The sequence below is a fragment of the Rhinichthys klamathensis genome, unplaced genomic scaffold (assembly GCF_029890125.1).
Source record: "Rhinichthys klamathensis goyatoka isolate OS25496 unplaced genomic scaffold, OSU_Roscu_1.1 h1tg000301l_1, whole genome shotgun sequence".
Taxonomy (NCBI): Eukaryota; Metazoa; Chordata; class Actinopteri; order Cypriniformes; family Leuciscidae; genus Rhinichthys; species Rhinichthys klamathensis.
In genome coordinates, this window is record NW_026606820.1 from 2524452 (window position 1) to 2551942 (window position 27491).

Below are 27491 nucleotides of genomic sequence, written 5' to 3' on the forward strand. Positions count from 1 at the left end.
TAAGAATCACAGGAGTTTTTAGCAAACCTTTTCCATATGGGGTGTAACATTAAACTATTAATAAATGCGACTGAAAATTTAATTGATAAGACAATTGAATGCAATAGAGTCAAAACCACGATTTTAATATGCATAAGTTAAATAGGAATACATACAAATTTGTACGTCGGTAAAGTTGTTTATACGTAAATAAATTACGTTTTTTTGCCGTCAATATATGTCATTGTGAGTTGTTGTGAGTTGGGCATGTTGACCTGCAGTTTTCAATAAAGCAGATTTGTTGTCTCAATTCAAGTCAAGTCTGTTTCTTGAAACAAGACGATTCATCTTTTACAAATAACACAGCAGCTTAAAAACCTTATGACATGTCAAAAAAGCTTGTTTCATCTGAGATATGACTCAAAACAAGATATTTTTAAGACAGTTTCACTTAACAAGATATTCAAGATGCACTGTCTAAAAACAAGCTCCTTTATCTCACTTAAATCTTGGTATTTAGGTGATTTTGTCTTATATTAAGTGTGATGAGATATTTTGACTAGAAATTAGAAAAATATACTTGGCAAGATTTTTAGTTTTTGCAGTGTATGGGCGCGGCGCGCGCGCCCTCGGTGCTTGAATACGGCGGCTCGGCTCGCTGACAGCGGTGGCTAACTGTTTCATATGTGATGTCCCGATTGCTTTGAATGGGGAACGTTTTGTGAACAGGGAACAGACTTAATGGACTGGCAACAATCTCCATAGAACATGAACTGGCACAGAGAATCGAAATAGAGGATGCAGTTAAGACCTTTGCTGCGATGAAGGCCTGCCGTGCGCGTTTCTGAAACGTAAGTTAAGCTTCATTTGCTCTCTAGTCGTTATTTAAGATGCTGAACCTGCTGATGATATAATGTGCTTGCGGACATTTCATTTGTGTGTGTATACGCACATAAGAAAGTGGTGTAAAGAGATTTGCAACAGTAATCTGAGGAGGAAATATGATTATTTGGAAAATTCCTGTCATGACTGCTTAAAGAAAAATGCCAGCAGGCATTTACCTCCTGCATAAACTTTAATATTGTTGACATTTTGGGCACACGCGCGTTGCGCACTATTTGCGTTATATGTAGGCCTATGGCATATTGGTCTTTGTGTGTTGTTGCTGGTAAACGTTGCAAATAGAGGGGCAGCACAATTGTTTTTCGCCTAGAGCGGCAGAAGTGCATTCGCCGGTCCTGGGGGTGAGTTTGCATTAAGCATTAAAGTTTGTCGTTTTGTTTTAATTCTAAGAACACGTACATGTTATCTCATGTTTAGTCTGTTTAGACCTTCCCATACCTACCTATTGTTATTAGCTAGCTCAGGAAAGAAAAAAAAGCTGTAAAGCACAGGGGGAGCTTTACAGGGGGTATGGCTTATCTAAATGAGATGTAAATGAGCCCTATTGTCACTCCCAGCAGGAGAGAGAGGTGAGAATGCACAATCTTTTGAGGCCGTTTTCTCCCATTTTACCTTTTTTGAGTTCCTACCTTCAAATGGCCACAACTTCTCCAAATATTATCAGATTTCCACGTGTTACACATCGTTGGAAAGCTTGGAGACTACACTTTCAGAATCTATGAATAACTCAAAATGCCGAAGAACCGACTTGTGTCCCTAGTTTCCGTGATCGGTCACATATTTTAAAAGTCATACGAATGTGTCAAAAATGCTCTGAACTGGTTTATTTATTTATTTTATTTAATAATCAATACCTTTTTCCCCCTCCTGATGTCCTCTTTGTCTGTTCAAACATTTAAGATTCTTTATTATGCTGTACAAAAATAAAGATCATCATTCAAAATAAGTGTGAATTGGTTTATTTTTGTACATATGTCTGAACGATTGATGGCCCATAGAGAGAATATTTTGTTCCGAATAAACTGCGGTAACTGCTGTGTTATAAATAAAAACTATTTACAAAAATAAAGGAAATTCTCTCGGCATGGTCATCTAGTGAACAAGCTGTAATTTGGATTATTTATTAGGAAAAAAAATAAAAAATAAAAAAAATAAACGGTGCCAGAATCTTTTAGCATTGTAAGATGCAAGTTTTTATTTATTTAGATATAAATGTATTTATTATTATTTTTTACTATAATATGCAGCACTATAAGGGCTTTAAAGCTTCACAACCTCATTGCAATTCTGTCGCACTCTGATTTCCATGTTAATCATAAAAAAAAATTCCAGCAATTTGCATGAGATTCAGACTCAGTCTTGTCTCATGCTTGCCTCATAAATCAATCAGGGAGCAGAGAAGCTTACCCTCAGTTACATGTTAGAATGGGCATCAACAAATTTTCACATAATCATAGGCAGAGCTGGAAATTAACTTTTTTACTTGCTAGCACTGGTGTACCCAACTTCAAAAAGTTAGGAGCACAAGCAAAACATTAGGAGCACCCACCAAATTTGGTGTTTAGCTCTGCCAGTAGAGTGGAACGACCGCCAGCATCCATTAAAAGCCTTAATAATCGAACCTGATGAACCTGATTTGTTTGACACACACTTGTCCATGAATTTTTCTGCGCTTGGCACTCTCTCCGTGTTTAACCAAGCTCTCGTGCTTAAAATGTATTGATTCAGTTGCAAATGCTGTGTTACCTGCAAACTCTGTCCCACAGGCTTTACAGTGAATACAATGCATTGTTACAGTGAATACAATGCATTGAACCATCAGCATAGCGAAGCCACTCGAAATCTTTTAGCCACTCTCTCCAAAAGCTGTACGATTTCTTTTCAGCTGGTGGATCCTCATTAACCACATCACCAACTCCAGGATTATTTGTGACTTTAGGTGACGGTTTACAAAAGAAATCTCTCGTATTCAGCCTTTTAAATTCCGTGTGGTAGTCAGCTCCCTGTCACGTGACAAGAGAGCGGAGTGAAAGGGAGTGGGAGTGATTGACAGCTAATATTAACCAATCTAAAATCTGCTTTAAAATTAAGAACGTAAGGGTGAAGTTTGATATGTATGTATATATGTTATGTAAAGTTGGATGGAATGATGGTCCGGCCACAGCGTATCAGCGCACATAAGGTACACACTGTGCAGTAATTTGTGAACGTTTTGTAGAGAAATTAAAACAGGTCACACCACAACCATTATTTGCACTCACACAAATACCCCCAAATATAATTTTAGGTCGCACAGATTAAATTTCAGGAGCATATGCGACCAAAATGGTCGCAATTTCGAGCCTTGATAGCTGTTTTTTGATGTTTAAAAGAGATAAAAAGATAAATTAATAAAATAAAATAAAAAACTTCCAAGACATTTAAACTGTGACTGTGTAAAAATATTCACTCTCCTTGTCTATGAGCTTGTTTTTGCATTGCAATGTCAGGTTGATAATGACTTTAATGACAAAGTCATATAATAATAATAATATTACTGTAAGAAAAAATAACTCTTCACAAAAGTTTGCAAAGATTAAGAAACACCCCTGTTGCCATTCACAACATGTCAAAAATGCAGAGTATCTGAAAAGAAAATGTGACCCTATGGAGAGGTAAATAAAACGGTAGCTGGACAGTGATCAGTCAGATCTGAGAGGTTCAGGACTGAAAAGAGGACAAAGCAAACCTCCAGTGCAGAAGGTCTAGAGCAGAGAGCAGGTAAGAGACTAAAGGTCCCTCTGTGACAAGTCCACCGAGGGAGGGAACATCTGGTGGACCGGCTGCTCCTCTGGTTAACACACGTGTGTGTATTGGCCAAGCGGCCAATACACACACACACACACAGCAATGCATCTAGGTAGAAGGGTTTCTTTGTATTATAGAAAGCTACCCGTGCCAATGCATTGTTGCTTTTAAGGATCCAAGTTTGACTCAAAAAAATTGTGTGACACATAATACTACAACACTGTCTTCTATGTGGTATAAAATAAGATACGAAAGTGCAACCTCATCCTATGTGAAACATATGCTCTATATAGAGACAAAGGAAAATGTCAATGTTGTCAGAGATTGCTGCTTCTCCACTTCCTCCACCGGTCTCTCATGCGGGATAATTCCCATACCTTTCCAGCCATTGGTTGCAGAGATGGAGAAAGTAGATCTGAATCCTCCTCACGGCCCTAATGAATAAGTTGAGAATGTGAGCCATGTTCGCACTGTCAACACGAAAGTAATTTACTGCTTTAGCAAGGCTGATCCTTAACAACCTGCATGTTTGCCTGATAAAACACTAGCGACGGGTCTCTCGGCTCAGAGCTAAAGACACAAACAAACGCATGGTCTGATATAGCTGTGCAGGAACCCTGAGTGAACTCTGAGACGCAAGAGCTTCATTAATGTTGATTTCTTGCCAACGGAAGGCATGACAGTGAGAGGGAGAGGAAAAAAAACGAGACACAGACTGTGAGAAGGTGGAAGGGTCAGTACAACAAGCCTGCTGCCCAGCACCACAAACACACACAAACTCACTCATCACATGCTGTCGACCTGGGCTGACCTTGTGAGCCACGGTGAGAGCCTGGCCGTGGTTGTGTTAAGCAAGGCTCATCCTCACTCAGCATCTGTAAAGATGGAGCTAATGATCGCTGCCGCTGCTGTAGGCGCAGCCTGGACCAAGTTAGTGTAATTGCAGGGGATCTGCACAAGACCTGCCGATGATGCCACGGCCACCAGGCTCAGTCCAGTAAGAGCATGGTAACATTTCAGTAAGTTTCAGTAGGCAGTCTCATAGCAAGAGAAGAAAGAAAAAAAAAACATTGATCTTCTTTATCAGAGAGAAAAAAAAAACACCAAGAGTGGTTGTCTCAATGAATACAATGAGAGGAGCAGGTGAACATGGAAAGCCTTTCATGTTCCTGAAAGAACAGGCTGAAAAGGGAGAGAAAAAACGGCTGGAAACACATTGATTTTTCTCATCTTGAAGCGCTAAACTAGCGGCTAAGTGCCAGCGAAGTGAGCCGCTCACCAAGTGAGCACACCAGCTGCACTCCAATCTAAATTGATAAATGTCATGATGCTGTTTCACACTTTATCCTTACTTTATCAATAATTTCCTTCTTGCTATAGGCCCCTGAAGAGTGTTATTAGCATAGAGGAGCACACATGAGGAAAAAAAATGGGAGGAGTGAGGAGAGAGAGAGGGGAGGAGAGAGAGAGAGAGAGAGAGAGAGAGAGAGCTGTGGTGTGATTAAAAATAGAAATTGCACACCAGATTAAATGAAAAATAAATAAATGAATAAACCTATACCCATCCAAGTGACTGTAGCTAATGTGATAGGGATCCTCTCTGACAGAAATCAACTTTTAATGAAGAGCCATGTGCTGGGAGAAATTAGCCATTACCCACAGGAGCTAATATTAAAAGTTTATAAATGACAGTAGTGTTGCCCGTGATTGCTGAGGAAGGGGTGAGTCAGGGGAGCATGGCAGAGGAATACTGCTTTACGGCCCGCACTCTGATCTGTTTACACACCGGTGTGCCAGCGGGCTGTACGGCGGGCACCTACACGCTCCTGACGAGTTAAATTGTGAGCGTCTGCCCAGCGAAGGCATGCCACGGGAGCGTGCGATAAACACGGCAGAACAAACACACTGTGACGCCTGGACCGCTTCATCACTGCTCTGATCAAATACACCAGGACGTTCAGCCATATGGGACCTGGAGATTATTCATACAATCACCGGCCTACATATGGGCTGGAGGGAGGCTGGACTCCTGAGGTTTACTCGCGTCACTAGAAATGACAGTGGAAGGAATGAATCGTGTAGAGACATTGCCGGAAATGAGCTTTCCGCTAAAGAGCCCAGCAATAAGGCTGAGTAGGCCATAAATATGAAGCATTTTAGCAGGAAAGCAGGTCCTCAAAAGAGGAGACTCCAATAAAGCAACCTGCATCAAATAGAAAATGTGATTTTAAATATCTTTAAAAATGTAAAATTTCTTCACAGGTAAACCATTTTCCAAGAGGAAACAAATACTGAATGCACCTTTAAACATTTACCCTAAGCCCAAAATTATTAAACAACTCAAATGTTTCTATCATTTCACAATGGTTTGCCTCTTTATTAACAACATACCTTTGTCTATTCTCCAGCTGCCACATGGAAAATGCTATAATAAAGAATTAAATAAAGGCTTGAAAATCTAAAAATGGTGATCAGCCTCTCTGCTGGGCTCTGGTTAAATGAAGATTAAGGCTAAGCCGCAGAGGTGAAGGGCCTGGCGAATTAAGCCCCTGCAAATGGAACATTGCACAGAAATAGACGTAATCTCACAAAGCCATATTTTCCATGAGAATGGAATGTGTCAACTTGTCGACCATGAGGCACTGTAAACTCTATTTGAGCTATCCACTTGGCCCTGAGCAGAACCAATTAGCTTTATTTTGGCAACACACATTCTTAAAAAGCTAGGCTCTTGACGGATGCCGCAGGAAGGAGCTGTTAAGTTTCAAGTTCATGCAACTTGAATGTTTTCTCTTTCTCCTTTGATCTCTGCTCGAGAGATCAACCTGTCAACATCAAGTAAATTAGTACTTTAGGATTATATCTTTTTAACCAAACAGAGATGTCATTCAAAAGATGGGCAACTAATAATTTTTTTTAACATGAGTCCGCCCCTTGATGCTATGATAGGTAGTTGATACAAAATTTGGGTATGCGTGTACGAACAATTTCAAACTAAAGCAAAGCAATATCGTTCTTACTTATTTTTAACTGGCATCTTACCCATGAAAAAAAGATGTTCCCCCCTTAAGCAGTGAAAATGGCATATTTAGTCAGCAGATTGCACATATATATTTATTCATGTCATTATTTAGGGTCTGTTAGACATGGAGGGGAGGCACAGGGAAAGTGATTTTTCTGAACGGCTTCATCTTTCAGACAAAGATAAATATACGGCGAAATTATCCACTGTAACCAGGGCCGAGGGAGAAAGAATAAACATTATGGCATCGTATAATATATCATCATTTATACGATACCCGACTCCTCCATATCTGGGTGTTGAGCTACTCGACTGAATAAGGAGGTGAGACTGTGGACAACAGCCTGCTGTAAACTTTACAGGGCATTATAAATTCCTGTCGAGATGAAATCAGAAACCATGAGGGACTAGAGAGAGTGAGAAAACAGACATTACCTGCGAGAACACAACAGCCTCTCCCCAGAGCTTTCTATTAGCATTTAATTGACAAGGCTTCTTATTCAAACACTCCAGTTGCTCTCCTCCTCCTCCCCTTCCTGCCCTCTGCCACAGGCTCTGCTCTATTCTTAGCTCTCTGTGAAAAACTGCTCCACTCATTTATACACACTAAATGCCTTACATTCACAGTGTGGATGCTGATTATCACAAATGTTGTGACATTTAAGAGGGGGATAGCCTACCCATTGGGCCAGGTTGATGGTGCTCACCCATCATTTTTTTAGCATTTAACATTCAAGCAATATGATCTTTATTTATTTATTTGGGCAGCATTGAAATTGAACTGGGATTGCCTTATATTCTAATCCAAGTTGAATTGAATTTGAATTGAGGTAGCAAACGATGTATACATGCAATTTAAATTTGTCAACAAATTAAGTCAACTAAATTGTATTTATTAAACGTATCTTTTACTATAGGAATTCAATATATCTTTCTTTGACTTGCATCCAGTAAATGATTATTCTGCATAGTGTCAACATTGCTACTAACACAAAGGTTGCAGGTTCTGTTTCAAGAGGACGACATCAAAAGCCTGCACGCTTGAAAAGGTACTATATCTCAGGCTGCTTCATGGTAACTGCCAGCACAATTTGTGAACTGTAGGTCATCTTAGATGAGGGGGTGACTAAAACAGAGGGTACATCTTCTCAACCCTGCTTGGCTAAAAGCCTCACAAATGTCCCTATAAAAGATGCGCGAGTGGATAAAAACAACTTAAACGATGCCAATTATTAAGACCGGATTGCTTCGCCACAGGCAGAAACTTCACTTTCTGTTTACTCTTGAGTGACAACTGTACCTAATAATTGTGTGCTCTCTAGGTTGAGGTTAGAGGAAGTGACAACCACATGACAGGAAGGAGTGACCTTGCGTTGCCACACTATCTAATTAAGAGAGGGTCAGGGCATCATCAAGTTGCGCTGGGGTTTCTTTGATTAATGCTGGCATTAATAAAAGACTATCCCTGTCCAATAAAATGGCTTCAGATAATAGATGTTGCCATTCTAAGCCAATAATAGTGTCTATAATGGAATCAGCCGAGCTGAAAAAGGCGGACTTTCATTTCCTCTTGTGGGCCGTATGTTTTGAACACCCTATTGTTCATCTGCTCCTGCAGCAGATAACCACTGAATTTGCATGTGAATCAAGAATGCTTCATAACCTGTCCTAAACACTGGCTATGCAAATGACATGACCCAGAAAAGGACAAGCATCTTCAAAACGGCAAAGTTTCTCACATTTTCAGATGCACCAAAGGTGCAACACTATAGGAATAGTGTCATGCTGAGCCATTGCAGTCGCCATATCAGATTTAGCCAAAACCAACAGGTTGTCAGCCATGAAAAAAAAAAAAAAAAGCTAGTATCAACAATTTGTTCTCTCCAGGGCTGACACATGGGTTGGCTGGTATGGTCAATTTGTGCAACACAGGCTTCAAGGTGAATGTGAGGAAGAACTATGGATACTAGAGCTATTTTTGAGTCATTATGACAGTTTGAACAACAGTATAAACGCCACCTCACAGACAGTACTAAAATATAATGCTGGAGGACCCGGTGTCTGTCAGCTGTGTTTGAGAATGCCCCAATGTAACTGGTGGTGCAGGATATTTATCATATAGACAAAGAAATATTTGCTGATTCAAAGTGAAACAAATACAAGAAGGTTAATGTGGAAGTTGGATCCCCCTCTGGTTGAAAGTGGTACGATCCACATGCTGGAGTTTAATCAGTGAACGCAAGTGTGAAATCACCCATTTGAGGTGTTACAACAAAACAAAACAAAATAAAGAAAAAAGACATAAATAAATAAATACAGGAGATGTATCCACCTAGGGCTTGTGCCACAAAAAAAAAAAAAAAAAAAACCTACAAAAACAGCAGCAGCATGAGCTGTAGAAAGGGAGGTCCATCTCTCTTCTCTGTCTCTCTAAACCTCAGCCATGGGCAGTAAATAAGCTGGCAGTGAAGAGAGAAGGTGCGATGACAATGATGTATGGTCTCGAGTACTCTACAGCCATTCAGCTCGCTCGCTCACTCTCTCTCTCTCTCTCTCTCTTGGTCTCTCTCACTTTCTCTGAATCATGGACAACATCCTACATTAGCAAGGCCAGGTTAAGTCTGCACTAATTCCAATTTATTCCATTCACTGCTCAACAGAGGCAGGCTGATTAAAACTCTTCTTCTAGGCTGGACACATTAGGAAGCTCTGACCTTCATCACATGACACATACACAAAAATAAGAATTTATTAATTCCTCACAGCCCTCAGGCTCTACGCTATAAAAAAGGTTAGTTATATATATAAAAAATTATAATATTGGAGTATGTTTTAGAATAAAATACTATTTCATCTTTCTACTTCAAAATTTCACATTTAATTTGATGGCTGCACCCGAAGTCACATACTTCCACATACTATGAGACAAAAGAGGTATGTCTGAATTCACAGTACTCATAAGTAGGCAAAAAGTTCCCGGATGACTTACAACTTTTGTTGAGATTCTGAAGTGTGCATATGATGGACAGTTTACTATCCCATTAGGCCACAGGAGATGATTTATGAATGGTAGATCACATGATAATGACAACATGGCGAATGTAGTACATCCAGATTACATTCATACTACAAACATTCGTACTATAAAAGAACATACTTTTTTAGTGGTTGCGAAGTAATTACTTATTCAATAAAGTACCTACTCAAGAGAGTATTTCAGAAGCATTATTTGTAAATAATTGTGAAATTTACCAGCACTTTCTGAGTGAAAATTGTTTCTACACCTACTTTTAATTCTCAGTCTATTACGGTGCAACCCGAATAAGGCAAAGTAACACAATTCTCCTTTGAGATTACGGTTATGAGACGAGCACAATGCCGTACAGAAGCGACAAAATAAATCATGCGAGACAACAACAGATGTGGTTTTGTTTTAACCCCATAACACTCCTCACTCTCACTCTGGTAGTGGGTCTGGAACAGTCAGTCCAGGAGAAGTGTGTCAGCGGGATGTCATGGGGATCGTCTGCTCAGCTAACTAGCATGGAGTGATGTCGTATCACAGGAAAGAGGAGAAAAGGGCTGAATTATGGAGGAGAAAGTTAATTATAGATGGAGAGAGGCAAAGGCTCCGACGCTTACCTGAGACACATGGCTGCTTCAGCGTCTGGAGACACAGCTTGTCCTTTGCCTGGAGTTGCGGAGCTGCCTTAATTGAGCATCTGCATGCTAAATCTGATTTTTTGAAAAGCTGCAACGTGGCTACACTTGTTAGCCGTTTTCTTAACAAAGAACGACAGTGCAAACTAAGTCTGAATACAGGATGAGACAGAATTATGATGCAAAAAGATATGATCACACATCACCCTTAAGGGCGTACCTGTAATTGACAGCTGAGACAGATGCTGCAACGATTAGTCAAAAAAGGAAATGAGCCTTGTGTACTGATGAAGAAGGGCCCTGAGAGTGATGCAGCTCTTCATTAAGTTTTTAACATTTCTTTGGTGGCAATCGATAATGATGTGGACAGGGTTTTTATTACCCATGTCAGTGTTATAGAATTACTTTCTCGAAAAAAAAAAGAGTGCACTACTTGTTAAATTAACAGAGTGCAACAACTGGGATCCAAAAATACAAATCTCTTTAATTTTCTCCATAGGGGAATTGATTTTAAATACTAACGTATAAATCATTAAAGACAGCCATACTGTTAGCTACGAGGTTGCTTAGTCGATGGTATATGCTTTTGTTGAAATCATCGGACCAGCTTCTAAATAATTATGTTCAACAGTGGAATTCTGGGGGGGAAACTACAATACCCATGATTCTGCAGAGAAATCTCCACCAATCAGAGAATTGCGGCCAAGCAAATGACACCAAAAAATAACAAATTTACAACCTACATACTCATATGAAGCACTGACTCATGACTCCTTACACTCACAAATATACATACAAATATTTAAGTAGTTGAATGTATAATATGCATATTTTTCAAGAAACATATAGTTTCTATATGTGTAATCAACATCTTTAAATCAATAGTTTTAAATTTTGTACAGTCTTGTACCTTTATGTTTTCTGAATTTCTGAACACATTTCCACCCCAATTCGTCACATTGGAATGATGGAGAAAAAAAAAAGATGCCTGAAAAATGACAAAATGTATAAAAAAGTATTGTAATAATGATTAAAAAAAATCTTAAGATAAAAAAAAGCATGAAAAATGTCAAGATGTCAATTTTTTTTAAAGAATAATAAAAGCATAATTAAAGAATAATGATACAGTAGATGCAAATTGGCATTTGTCATAAAAAGTTAATGAGTGAAGAGGAAAAGCAAACTCAAAATATTTGCTAAAATACCACTCATTTAGCTTATGAAGAAATAGACTTGTGTCACCTTCCAATTCCCTATCATTTTCTGTGGTAGCATGAGAATGAAAAAAACAATTACACACTTTAAGTGCATCATTTGCTTTTCATTATGCTGTCTTAGTGCTAAAAAAAACTACCTGTCTTTGTCAGGAAGAGAAAAACAAAGAAAACTAGCTGTATGTGTTATTTTTAGTACTATAAAGAAAATCGGTGCACAACTTGCAATATAAACAATGCATGTAAACAATGTCAAAGGGATAAATACTAGTCAACAGCAAAAACAACACTTAACCGAAAGTTGACATTACTTTAACATAGAAAATGTAATATGTTACTTTTTATATTTAGTAACACATAAACGCATAGTAAACATTACTTTTAAAAGTAACACTCTCCAGCACGATTATACATTTTCTACAATCAGTTTCACTTCAATTAAATGACTTTTTTTTTTTTTTTTTACATTTGTATGACCTGTTGATTTCATTTCCTCTCAAAAAGGCTGGACACAGACAGCACCTGCACTTTCAAAGAATTGCAACAGACTGTCAGTTGGCCTGGGGGGGGGGGGATGGGGAGGGGGAGTAAAAAAGTAAAACAGTCAGCATTGGGGTGGGGGCTGGAACTAAAGAGAGGCGTGCCTCCAGATCTTGGGAAATAATTCTGCCCATGGGAAGTCAAGTCATTCTGGATGACATTTGCACGCTGTGCCGGAGGCTGAGGGAGGCGGCATTGTGTGGTGCTGTGGATTGATGATGCCATGCACACTGAACCCAGCAGCTGTAATTAAGAGGTCATGTGTGAAACTTTTATGGAGTTTGCCCTATGCGCCGGCATCCCGCCTTAATGTGAAAACACCTCCGCCCACTTTGAACAATGCCCCTCAGTTCCCTAAATCTCTAAACTAATACTATTCTTAGATGCAACACTATTTGATTATGGTCCTATGTGATAGTTTTACTTTTTTGCAAGAACATTGTAAATTGTTCATGCCCATGCATATCTCACTGCCACAAAATTAGGTTGTAGTATAAAAAATATTAAAAAATGATCAAAATATAAAATGGAATATGTATATTTTGTTCCTCATAATATAAAATAATAACATACATAAAATATTACTTTTTATATACTAGAAAAAAACAGTTTTGGATGATAAACTTAATAAGAGAATACAGGGTTATTGTTAAATATAAAATATTTGCTCTTACGCAGTGTCCTTTGTGACAAACCCTTTCAGATCTGCCGCTGAGATTGGCCACTAAAGTTACAAAATGGACATCAGCATCAATTCATTTTAGTCCTATCCCAGGGGTCTCTTAATGGCCCAGGCCTAATCCTGGACTAAGACCTAGCAGCAGGGCCTTTGGCAAAGTTTAGACAGGAACATTCACTAGTCCCCCTTTCACAAGCCTTAAAACATTCAAAGCCTTCTATTTAGAGAGAGCAACTTTTGTTAGCGCACAAAGAGCCAACCAGAGGTTCTTCTATAAAGCGAGCCCGTTCAAAATCAGATTATTTCCACTCAAATCCCCCTTTCTTCATCTGTCAGTTAACTATGTAGTGTCTTTTGTCTCTTTGTGAATAACCCATTTCACTACGATGGCCGGTGGATGTGTATTGCTGCATTTATTGCTACATTTATTCCTAAAGCAAAGAAAGAAGCATATTTCCCCCCTACTCTATATATATATTTTTTTTTCTTTGAAGAAATCTGGGACACATGCCCCTAAGGAACGCAAAGTGCTTTAATTTATTCCCACCTTTTCTCTCTGGCTGCCATCTCCAAGGCCTCTTTCTATGCCCAGAAGTGATTTGTTCAGGCTGGACCATCAAAGCAATTATTGTAGAGGCCCGCTTTCCTATTATGAGGGGAGATGACTGACAACAGCGGGACGGTTGAGGGTGGAGGGCACTTGGCTCCAATTTATTAGATCTGAAAGCTCTTTCCTCATTGGCAGCTCTGCAAATAGTGATACATAAACAAAACACATGCAGTAAAACACCGGTGCTTTTCAATTACGATATCAGTCATTGTCAGCTCCTTGTTCGCCCGTGGTCCGGGTGACTGATCGGGCCATTTAAATAGGTCAGGGCACGGCAGACATGCTAAGTGAACGTTTGGGTCAGATGTCAGATCTTGATATAATTAATGTAACACACAAGAGAGATGGAGCAGATCCTTCTTTAGTAAGGATCTGCTCCATTGCACAGCCAGAAAGTGTGGCGATTGATAGAGTGAACCAATGGGGGTCTAAGGCACGACAAAAATCTTCTCTCTTTAAAGAGACAAAGGCCAACAGCCACCTTAAGGAATGATGTATGTGTACGAACATGGGAACGGACGGAAGACAAGTTAGTGTGAGAGTGTAGAGAGTGAACTTGAATGAACACAGGAAGCGTCACTGGGCTGAAAGGCATGGCATGAAGCTAATACCTCTCATGGCTTTGTGCTCCAATGGCATCGGATTCAATAAAAGCTCTCTTCCACCGACTGTTTCCTTTCTTCAATTATTCAGGATTTCTAAGCACAAACCATCTATTCTGTTACTAAAAGATCCCGTAAAAAATGAATAACCGCCCCATCAGCCTTATCGACAGTCATAAAAGTTTTACAATAGGCATAAGAAAAATAACTCCTTCCGACCGCAAGTTAGTACCACTGTAAACATATTAATGAAAATATCTAAGGAGGAATAAGATATGCCTGTAAAACTCAACATGCAGCTCCAGAGATTTTTACACGCTTTTAAGCTAATCAAAACGTATGCGAAGTGCAAATGAGTATTACTGTGAGTGTCAGTATGCGTGTTTATATCTGTCACAGAATGAACGGAGGCTGATGTGAGGCCATGAGTTCAATTAATAGCATTTTTCCTAAGTGCAGCCACCTCCAGGTTGCCACGTCACATGCAGAGATGGTTATGCCCTATTAAACAGCACGCACACATGCTTCATTCCTCAGCCATTGTGCAGAACTGTGGGGAAAAAGGTGACCTGACCCAATGAAGAAAGTGCATCTGCTGGGAAAAGAGCTCTATAGTTGAGGTAATGTAGTGCATCCTGCAGTTACTTTTCCCACCGGGGCAGAGGTTACAGCCACACCGATTCTGACTGATTCACTGTCCGCAAACGTTTTGCCTTGTGTTTCTGCTGCACAAAGGCCTCACGCTCGCATCCATGCTGCCTTTTCCAAATCCGTTGTTTCATGAGAATGGGTTTGTTCAAGCCCACTGTCTATTTTTAAACCCACACATTAGTCATCTCTTATGGGGGAGCCACACAACATAGTAATTTATGGAATTCATGAATACCAAAGGTGTCTCTTGGAGGTTTGCTGCATTTGTTATCTTTCTTGTTTATGCCCCTTTGAATATTAGAACAAACGAGACAGCGTTCTGTTCATGGTTTATGCTGTTCAAAAGCATGGATATCAAACCATCGGATTGGTTTAATGTAGTGTCTATATTCTATTTAATACAAACAAATAGTAGCTTGGTACTCCAAACATTCAACTAGTCATTTATCAAGTGGTCTATATCAAGTCAGTGAGTTCAGTGAGCCAAAAACAAAACAAAACAAAACAAGGCACACCGATACACACTGGCTGAAACCCGTAACCTTTGATTACTGAGAATATTCACCCATAGCTATGTATTTAGCATATGTCCAGCTCAGGGCTCTGAGATCACTTACAGGGGGGGGGGGTTGAAACGATGCCAGCTTGTATCCTCTTACTAACCTCCGTGGCCTGTTAAACAAATTCAGACTACTTAGTGGGAATCTCTTGACCTACTTGAAAACATCATGGTCTGCAAGAACATTAATAAAATTGAATTTGAATAAAATAAAAGCTCATTTGCAATTCCAGAGAGCACTTGGACGCCCCCGTTAGAGTGGAACTTCTCTTGATCAATTACTGTGTCTGCAGTTCACCGATACTTATGCTCTTAAACATTTACTCTCAAACAGAATATGGCAGATGAACGGTACATGTGCATTTATCCCTTGCTGGGGAGTAATCTGAATCTGTTTTCTTTGCTCTCAACTAGGGGCAAATGTAGCTGAAACATTTCTCCATTATAATTTTGCATAGTGTTTATGCATGAGTTTCACTGTAGAGCAAACCCGCTGTAAACATGGTTAATGTCACCACTGCTTGGGTCGGGAAACACATCACAATATTACCCTTAGCATCACACTATAGATTCAAGCAAGGAAAACAACAAACTGCACACTGCTTTTGGAACAGATTATATAATAATAATAAAAAGCTTAAGAAATGTATAAAGCCTGGACTACTCTTTAACAAGACTGGGAACATTGTCATAAAAGTCAGCATATTTAGACTCAATTCTCAATTGTTTATATATAAATAAACAATATCTGTTAGTTGATATATATTAGTTGAAATTAGGGCTGTCAAATGATTAATCGTGATTAATCACATCCAAAATAAAATTTTTTTTTTACATAATTATTTTATATATATAAATACACACACATGCTTGTATATATTTAAGAAATATTTTCATGTATATACTGTATCTAGATTTATATATAATTTATATTATATATAAATATAAATATTTTATATATAAATAATATTTTTTTCTTAAATATACATGCATGTGTGTGTATTTATATATGTTCAAAATAATTATACACAGTGCACCCACATATATTATGTAAAAAAAACTTTTATTTTGGATGTGATTAATCGTGATTAATAATTTGACAGCCCTAGTTGAGATATATATATATATATATATATATATATATATATATTATATATATATACACTCACCGGCCACTTTATTTGGTACACCTGTCCAACTGCTCGTTAACACTTAATTTCTAAGCAGCCAATCACATGGCGGCAACTCAGTGCATTTAGGCATGTAGACATGGTCAAGACAATCTCCTGCAGTTCAAACCGAGCATCAGTATGGGGAAGAAAGTTGATTTGAGTGACTTTGAACGTGGCATGATTGTTGGTGCCAGAAGGGCTGGTCTGAGTATTTCAGAAACTGCTAATCTACTGGGATTTTCACGCACAACCATCTCTAGGGTTTACAGAGAATGGTCCGAAAAAGAAAAAACATCCAGTGAGCGGCAGTTCTGTGGGCGGAAATGCCTTGTTGATGCCAGAGGTCAGAGGAGAATGGCCAGACTGGTTCGAGCTGATAGAAGGGCAACAGTGACTGAAATAACCACTCGTTACAACCGAGGTATGCAGCAAAGCATTTGTGAAGCCACAACACGCACAACCTTGAGGCGGATGGGCTACAACAGCAGAAGACTCCACCGGGTACCACTCATCTCCACTACAAATAGGAAAAAGAGGCTACAATTTGCAAGAGCTCACCAAAATTGAACAGTTGAAGACTGGAAAAATGTTGCCTGGTCTGATGAGTCTCGATTTCTGTTGAGACATTCAGATGTTAGAGTCAGAATTTGGCGTAAACAGAATGAGAACATGGAACCATCATGCCTTGTTACCACTGTGCAGGCTGGTGGTGGTGGTGTAATGGTGTGGGGGATGTTTTCCTGGCACACTTTAGGCCCCTTAGTGCCAATTGGGCATCGTTTAAATGCCACGGCCTACCTGAGCATTGTTTCTGACCATGTCCATCCCTTTATGGCCACCATGTACCCATCCTCTGATGGCTACTTCCACCATGTCACAAAGCTCTAATCATTTCAAATTGGTTTCTTGAACATGACAATGAGTTCACTGTACTAAAATGGCCTCCACAGTCACCAGATCTCAACCCAATAGAGCATCTTTGGGATGTGGTGGAACGGGAGATTCGCATCATGGATGTGCAGCCGACAAATCTGCGGCAACTGTGTGATGCCATCATGTCAATATGGACCAAACTACCTGAGGAATGCTTCCAGCACCTTGTTGAATCTATGCCACGAAGAATTGAGGCAGTTCTGAAGGCAAAAGGGGGTCCAACCCGTTACTAGCATGGGGTACCTAATAAAGTGGCCGGTGATTGTATATATAATATGACACATCTTGGGACACAGAAAAATATTCCCTATTTAGTGGTATTGTGAACTTACATCCGAATAACATAAGTAACTTCAGGTTAATTTCCACTGAATATCGAGTATAAATGCGTCTAACGTGTCTAGAAAAAAGCACAAGATGCATTTCACAGGCTCTTGGGTGCTTGGTAAAAAGCGTGGAGGTGTCATTTCATTTGCTCTTTAAGCGCTCCAGTACGATTGCATGAAGACTAATATAGCGTGGGTGAGCTTTCTTTCGAAGGAGAGTAAATCTGGATGATGTGAAAATGAAAAACAATTACAATGACACATGTTGCACACACATTGCATCACTGTAGAGATGAGGAAAACCTAGATATGAGTAGCTCTAGGGAGGTAATAGAGAGCATAAGATATCTCCATGATCACTGACTCTGGTTTGATATACTTTTAAGCACATATTAAACTTTTAAAGGTGATGTGTGTGATTTTTCCATGTTAAAATACCCTTCTATTCCAAATTTGTATGCACAGACTGTAAGTGAGCAAATCGTATGTTGATTCCCCTGCACTTTGCAGCGTTATCAAACAACTGTTGTATTTGTTTGAGCAACACTGGTTCAACAAATGTTGTGAATTTAGGGTGGGACTATGTGGTTGACCAACCAAAAATTACACACTTCACCTGTAAGAGCATGTTAAACAAAAATGTTAAACTTTTTTTTTTTTTTTTTGCTATCAGGTAAAGATGACAAGAACACAGTGAAATATCTCAAATTCCTCTGAGCCAGAACAGCAGGAAAGAGAAAAGCACTGGAGCAATGAAACCAGTGGGATTAGTGCTAAGTAACTAAATGGGCCATATCACTTTTCCATTACCAGAGAGGAATAGATATTTGGATGGCTGAAATCTAAATGAAAAGGTGGAGCACGGCTTTAGCGAGGCTGTTCATTCAAGTGTAAATGTTGCACACTGTTCATTTTCTTTTTTAGCAAATGGAAATTTGCCGTCACATCTCTGAGCTCCATCAATAAATAAACCAGACGCAAATAAACAGATAAATAAATAAATATGAGACGAGTCGCAAATGGGCATCCGTCAGCATTAGTGATAGAGCGATGTCAGCCAGGATCACGCTTCACTTGATGGGGAGTGCCAGTGCGAGGGAAGATTCCTGCTGATTGCATACACACACGCATACGCACGCACAATTCCCCCTGAGATCAGCTTTTGACCAGACACACAAGCCTCTTCTGCTTTATTCAAGCTCTGTCTGTATCTATCTTTCTCTCTCTCTCCATTTCTTACATGTGTCCTCCCTCTCACTAGGCTTCCAGATTTTGCCCTCTCAGTGCTCTTGGCTGTGGTCTGCCACTCTCCTTACATTATCTTTTGTCTTTCACAAACGCTCTCCCTCTCAACAGTGGTGGTGTTAGTGAAGCTCTGTGTCTTTGTGCTGTGTCAGTGCTTTAAAAGCCACCAGTCTGATGGAATTTCTGGTGTGTCCCCACAGTTATGTGCCACCATCAGCTTCTGCCCCATTCAGCACATCTCTGAACCGTCTGGTCCCTCAGGCAACACAAGCAAAAACAACTAAAGCTAACACTAGCGTTACCTACTGTATTAGCAGCATTAGTAATGAAGTGTAGAAACATTGTTTGTGGTAGTTTATATGATGCTATTTGCATTTGATTATGTACAAAAATGGGAAAACTCAAAACGTAATACAAAACAAAATGGAATAAAAAGGCAGTGACGTGCCTAGGAAGGAGGTTAAAACACACTGGGATTAAACTGAATGACCCTACAATGATATGGTCATCCTACTACTAATAACATTACCAACCCTGTTTTAAAGTCATTCACAACTTCAAAATAAGGCTAACGATAGTTAATGTCACACAAAATAACATTCAATAATACAGTGTTGTTATTGTTAACTAAAACTAATAAAAGTAAAATAACATAAATATTAGATAAAGTATTAGATAAATTAAATTAACATTAGAAATATTGCCGTGGCAACTAATTGAAATAAAATAAGTTGAAGTTGAAGTACTAAAACTACTAAAACTAAAATAAAAATATGAATACATACTACAGTAGTATATACATAATACTAAAATAACATTAATCTTAGTTAGCATTAACTTCTACATCTGCTAATTCACCTTTTTAACATTTCATGGTGCAAAATTACTAATAAATTACAAGCAGAAATGCATGTTTGTTCAAAATACATTAACATTAATCTATTGTGAACAAACATGAATTAACAATCAAGTATTATACATTTTGTACATTAACATTAACCTAGATTGATAAAAATGCGGTCAAAAATGGTTTCTATTGTTCTTCAAATAATAGTGCAATACACATTAGAAGTCACCAGAGGCAGCATGGAGCTCAGACAGTGCTTCAACTATGCAAGACTGCAGTGTACATGCACAAAGCCTTTCCAGCAGGACAGTTACTAGAGTTTTACTCTACATTCAGCTGTGACAGGTCACATTCGATCAGACAAGACACAGTCTCAGGAGTATCTTCATATGTAGTGTTTCACAGTGCTGAGCTGTTTAAGTTAATGCTCTCTTTCCATGATACTGTGTCTCCCCAACATTTGAGCTTCAGAAAGTATATTTTTACCCTCCATTAGGCTACATCATCTTGAATGCATTTATTCCTCACACAAAGCAAAACAGAAATGTTTCTATACTTCAATGAGAGGGAAAATAAAGCACACTGTTCAGTGCTTTGACAATTTGACAGTAATTCAGTCAAATTGGAATTGGAATTCTCTGCCTGTGGCATGTACATTCTATTGAATTCATCAAACACAAACTTGTGTGTTCTGGTAGCATGTTGCAGTCAAACCCCATAGAGACATAGGGACATGAAATGGGACAAGCTGCACTACTTGCTGCCACAATTCTCCATACCTACTTATTACATGCATCCACATCAGCAAACGGAGAGGTAAAATATTCATTTCTATTGCAGAGCCAAACAGATCCCAGAGAGTAAGGACACACAAATGCAGACACTCTTCATCTGCTAATAGTCTGTGGTAATAGACCGCTCACACTGGGAAATTGTGGGGTGTGCCACCAAAAATGGCATTAAAAGCAAGCATTGTCCTTTATTCTCCTCTAGCAGAAGCAAATTCCTGCTGAACGCTGCTTTATTTAGGCCTACGCTGATCGTTATTGGAATGTTCCCTCTCCAATTCATCACGACCATGGCTTAATTCACTTTGCCGAGGTTTTCGACAGTGGATGTCCCTTCAGAGTATAATCAAACCAATATTTTAAGAAGTGGGGGCTGTGTTTAAAAAGCTCATTGGGTCTGATTTGAGAGATACATCCTTCACTTTTTCCCAATGTGAGTTATGGCTATATTAAGAACGTCTCATGCTGGGAGTGAAATCAATTCCGCAGTGAAAATATGCAGGGCTAAAATCAGATCAAACTCTCAATTATGTGCTGCTGAGGAATATTTGCCCTGGCAAATTGATCCAGTATTGACAATTAGCACTTAAGGTGACCTTTCATAAGGGCCATTTGTTTACGCTTTATGTAAGTTACTGAGCAAAAAAAACCCCAAACAAACACCAAGTAACACCAGAATACTTTTTTTGGCCTAGGTTTCAGTATTCGGACTCTACACACATCAATCGGAGCTCCCCTCATGCTGTTGGAGAAGGCAGTGGACAAAAGCAGCTGAGTCTGAGGTCCTTTATGGTGCTGTGCAATTGACTTCCTCCTGAAAGGGCTGTCGCCGGGAGCCGACCTGGCCTTCTCTGCACACACACAGAGCGCAAGCTCCTTACATCCACAGACGGTGCTGTGCGCTCAGTGTGAGGGTAAAAAGCAGTCACTTGTTTCTTTTTAGCAGACTTTAGAGGTCGAAAGGCTCTTGCTGGAAATCAAATGGCTCAGGCCGTCGCACATCGACAAACGGTGAAAGAAGCCACTCAGGACCGTAGAGTTTTACCAAGATCTGATTTATTCTTTAAAAATGGATGTGTCATACGGTCAGCTTGTTTAAGTGCCTCGATAAAACCTCCCATCAGATAGACGCACTGTGGCCGTTCAAACACTACATAAAATCCTCATCTTTATCTCTATCATGGTTCCTCACCTGTACCGATAGATGACACCCACAGGGTCCTCCGATCCTCTCTATCCATCTAAACTTCGACATAACACATCTTTACTTTTGGATTTAAACTTTTTTTCACCATTTTTCCATGGCCTCTCAGCCTCTCATCCCAGTTCCATGCGACTCCACCCTTTCTTCTGAAGAAAAATATCCTTATCTATCACGAGCAGATGATAAGTCTCGAGAAAGCGTCACTGTGCAGCACTTCTCCTTATTGATATCTGGGATCTACTAAGTCATCCACGCCATTACCGAGTGCACTACCCTCTGGTCCCTTCAGCCCTGAGCAAATCACGTTAGCCCTTCTTCCTGCAGGAGTGCCATGGGGTGAGCTACATGAATAACATCTATCAACACCCTGAAGTGGAATGCTTGAGGTTTGGGGAAGTGGGGATCTTAGCTGTCAGGCGAAAAGTGTTACAGGCAACACTACTATCTAACGGATGTGGGTGTGAGTGAAGATAAAGTGTGTAGGTGGCTGGTTTGGTGCATGTAAAAAGGAAGTGGAGGGATCAGGGATTAATTGCTAAGGGATTTGCAATCACAGTTTGGGGGTTTGTAACATGATAACACTGATTATTAATTGCGGTAACAAAGGATGTGTTTCTGTCGATATTGCAAGGAAGCAATATGAAAGCAAAAACATTGGGGAAAAGACATGGATGAAGTACAAAAATGGTCTTGCTTCATTAAGAGGCAGAGGTAGGGAACAAATTATGGAGAGATCATTTACTATGTGACAGGGGAAGGGAAGAAGGAAGAAAAAGAAAAAACGTAATCTTTGTCCGGCTTTCGTATTCTCTCCCGTCTTCCTCCTGTCTTTCTCATTTGCTACTTCACAGATTCATCCCTTTTCTGCTTTTAAAATTTCATGACTGAAAATAGGTAATTTAATCTTCATTAAACATACAAGGCTCACTTTCTCCTCTGCCTGAGTGAATTAACTAGTAGACCAGGGGCAGAATAGACACTGGGGTTCAAATTCCATAAACCTGGCATGCATTATATTGCCGCATCTGTTTTTAATAAACCGTTTCTCCACAAATCAAAGTCAAACAGGAATCCCTCAACCCAAGGAAACTTTTGATGGACGAAAGAATGAAGGTGAAAGCTCAAGAAGGGAAGGTTAGAGGTTTTAATGACTTGGAAAGGCAGTAAATAAATAAAATTGTCTCCCTCAAAAATCTGATTGATGTCCCTTTGGGGATGCCCCATATGAAAGAGCTACTCAGCCTGTGGCTTTCATCTGTGACCAGAGAAATCGATGCCAAGGATGTATGAGCAGCTACCTGTCTCTATCCAACAATCTCCTAGAGTACCCTTGGCATTCAAACAGAAGATTTTTAGTGCAGAGTGGCACAGGCTTCATTACAAAATGATGCTACCTCTGAGATCAGTGCAGAGCTTTAACACAAGCAAAAATACTAATATAAAAATCCAGCATCAAAAATTTCTAAATATATCAGCGACTAGGAAAATCAGACAAAAATATTTGCCATCTTAATACAAAGAATTGCATCAAAAGTGTTTCTCGGAACAAACCAAGAAGATAAACCGGCCTAGAGTTTCCAACAAGAAAACATGCACTCGAAGACATCAATCAAAGCACATCCACATCAAAGCAACAACTGAAGACCATTAAACTGCAGAAAAGTCACCGAAACACAGTGTGGTATAAGTCAATTCATGCTACTGTGTAAGCACCGCATCTTTGTTATACTATTGGTGAGCAGAGCTAAGCATACTGACAGTATTTACAAAACTCAACAGCAAAATATAGGTCAGGGGCCTCATTTATAAAACTGTGCGTAGGATCCTAAAGTGTACGTGCGCCCGAAAGCCAAAAATGGCGTACGCAAAAAAATATTCAGATTTATAAAACCGTGCATACGCCAGAACCTGCGCAGAATTCACTTTATAAATCCCGATAAATCTCATTCAGCGGAAGATTGTGCACACACGCGTCTCCTCCCCGAAATAACCATATATGGAGCTTACAACGCCTAGTTTTACTATGCATATCCTCATCAGCATATCATTTGCATATGATTATTCATCCACGTGATAACATGTTTAACGGTATAGACATTAGGAAAATATGAAATAGCCTAATACGGATGTGCCGTCACATTATAGCCTACATTAATAAAAATAATTTAGTAGCCTATCCTTGCCTTGTTTTTGAATAAATAAATCAAATAGTGTAAAATACATTTCAGAGAAAGTTTTCACAATCTTTTCCACTGACCAAATAGTATTTTTTTTTTATTTATATTTTTAATGGAAACAGATAGACTGTTGTGCATTATTTGCACGAAACTATTTTCTCAGACAATCTGCTATAAGCAATTATCTCTTTAGTTAAAATATTAAAACACAGCATGCCAGAGGAAAAGTGTTCAAAAGCATTGCATCCACAAGAAATATTTATATTTATTGAATATAAAAAATGTTGTAACTTCTCAGTAATGATTTCATGTTTAAGTGTTTAACTCCATCAATGACAATGGCATATTTAATCAAAATGTTTATATCAGAAGTAAAACAGTTTAAATCATTCTTTTATTTATTTAAACTGTTATTGTGAACATGCACTGTTTTTATGATTAGGACTCTGTCGTTAGATAGGCGTTAGTTTCACTAAACGGCACAACGCGCTCGCTGGCGCGGACATTCAAGAAGGGATGAATATTTGCCTCAAGTGATATGCTTGGTGAGTGAAATTATATTTGTATTATCTTTCTGTATAGCCTATGTATAATTTTCTTTAGATTTTCTGTCTAAAAGTGACCAAAAAGACATTTAACTCCAGCTCACCATCGGTGTCGCCAAACTGCTCCGTCTCCAAAACGTTCGTACGCATGGGTCAGAGTTTGCGTGCAGGTGCGCACATTTTTCCGTCAAGTTTGTTTTTATAAATCACAACTTATGCGTCGGAAGTGGCGTACGCCTCTTTCAGGGCCTGTTTTGTGTGTACGCAACGGTTATAAATGAGGCCCCAGATCTGACCAAATATCCTGCATTAAATCGAGTTTTGAATTCACAATACTATTTAAAATGAATTACCCATTTACCATATCTGTACTGACACAGTGCTTGCCTTGGGTCTAAGATTGAACTGAAATGGCTGCATGCTCAGGATTGTTACTGTTACCTAAGTAAAAAGGCAGTCTGCTGCCCCAAGGCTGTAGCACACTGACCTACATCAATGCACCAGTGCTTTAGAGTCTAATTAGTAGAACTTGTATGCCTAGCGTTTGTCATGTTTGGCTGGTTTCTTTATTGTTACATGCATGATTAATGCAACTATACTTTAAATGCTAAATTACTAAACCATTTGACTGGAGATGATGAACATCCTATTGCGTTTAAGGATTTTGCTTATCTAAAGCAGGATTTTAAAGTAAAATTCTGTCATCATTTACTCACACTCATGTTGTGTCAAACCTGTATTTTCTTCTATGGAAACAACATTGTACCCCCTTAACTGTTATTGTATGGGCAAAAAAACATTGAGACATTTCTCTGAATATCTTCAATGTTCCACAGAAGAAAGTCATACAAGTCTTGGACGGCATGAGGGTGATTAAGTAATTAGAAAGTTTTCACTTTTGGGTGAAATATTCATTTAACTTCAAATCATGAGTAGCTTCTAAATTGGTAAGCTACAGTTTCAAAGTAGCTTCAACACAGCTTTTCACCGAGTGTTAAAGGAGATAACTGTCCTCAAACAGAGCCTTTTTCAGACAGGCACATCCAAAAATGTCCTAAAGTAAAGGTGTCTTAGATCATTAACCCCCGGTTTCACAGACAAGGATTAAACCTGGTCACAGACTAAAGTGTTTGAGCATGTTTGAGCTGTCTTAACTGAAAGCAACTTGCACTGACATATCTTAAATATCTGTCAGTGACAATTGTCTCAAGATTCACACCAAAAATGTTTGTTTTTTCCTAAGGAACATTTATAAAATCTACTTAAATGCCCTGATTGAACTAAGGCCTAATTCCTGGCTTAATCTGAGCCCTGTCTGTGAAACTGGGCTTAAATATACTTTTGCAAAAACACTTCAATTGTTACATTCATAATTTCAATGTCACATTGCCTAAAGGTTCAACCCTGTACACTGTAAATCACTCACATAGCAGAAAGCAGAAGCCACTGCCAGATGGTTCCTTTAATAGTGAGAGTGAAACAAATGCACAAGCGGTAATTAAATTCGTTAGCGTTTACCCATCACCATCCAGCGTGAATAGCTTGATTGACTAATGTTTCTTAAAAGATTGGATGTTAAGCTTTTAAATGACAAATGAACGTATAAAGCGAACGTATAAAGAACGTAAAATGAATGTATCTTCGTAAAAATTTTAGAAGATTATGTATGTGTATGTGTGTCAGAAGTCTGGCGAGTAAACAAAAAAAAAAGTACAAGCCAAAGTCTATTGCCAATGTGTGTGTATGAGGGTTGAGGTTAGGCCTCTTAAAAGCTTAGACAAATGTTGATTCTTACAAAAGGCCTTCAAGCTCCGCTCAGGATCAGGTCACTGAATCTGGAGCCCAAAGGCATAAAAACATGTATGAACCCTGCTGATCCAGACATTGACTTCATACTGATATATTCTAAATGGTTCATGCAGCATATCAGTAATACAGCAGAAAGCTACAAGATAAAACATATTCACTGACATCATAAATAATGTACATATTCACCAATGGGTTCAGTGTGGTACTGTTTTTCACAGGCATATCTGTAGCGGTGCCATTCACAGGCGTGCAAAGCATAAAAGTGAGGGGATTCTGTGTCGTGCACACATTAACAAATCATTGCAGGCATATAGAATCACACACACTATTGCATGAGACTGTGTGCAATAAAACTCTGTCATAGCGGTTCTAAAGTAGGCCAAGGCAGAAAAAGACTAGAATCTATTAAGAAGTGAGCATTTTTGGTGCTCTGTGCATGGGGTGGCACTCAAAAAGAATGGCAAGCTTTACAGGAAAAAAACCCATCAATGGGAATTAAGGAAAGCAATGACCCTTCAGACAGATCATTTCTATTCGCCTTCCACAGGCGTGGACGTGCTGCCATGCTTCATCACTGTAAGGGTGCACTAGTTAGGTAATCTACTGTAGGATGGCTAGAAAGAGGAACAAACTAGCCTGAGCTCCAACTACTGGAGAGGATACAAAGCAGCCAGCACTCCTAGATCAGAAGATTATTTACACTAAATGAATCTTACCTGATAAATATGAATCGATCACAATCTCTTAGATAATATTCAGTCAATGAACTGATGAAATTGTGTTGAGTCAAATATTTCAAGGGCTTTGTTCACACTACACTCAAATATACACAAAAAAACGTATCCTTCATCTTTATCCATTAAATCACAAACAACTGGAAAAGTCATGGGGCCTTTGAATATTGTTGAGGGAAATGGGGGGGGGGGGGGCTTGGAGTCAAAAAGGTTGAGAACCACTAATCTATACACTATTATGTAATTATTTGTACTGTGATAATTACAGTACATGCTTTTTACCTGTTTTACTGTACACCACACCTTCTCTATTTATATTACTTGTCATTCACATTGAGTGGTCCATCTGCACCACTTAAAACTCGCACTGTCACCATCACTTTTTGAAATATTATTATATTACTTTTTACAAATTTGGTTATATGATAACTGTGTTTCATTGGCACTGTGGTGCGAGTCACTGACTAAAATTAATTTAAACCAATTCACTACAATGCATTTTACA

General features: G+C 39.0%; 1 protein-coding gene across 1 annotated transcript in view; it reads right to left on the reverse strand.

The window, feature by feature from the left end:
* The window catches only part of diaph2 (diaphanous-related formin 2), a 559427-nt gene that overhangs the window by 24759 nt on the left and 507177 nt on the right, over positions 1–27491 (reverse strand). The gene's annotated exons all lie outside the window — the stretch shown is intronic.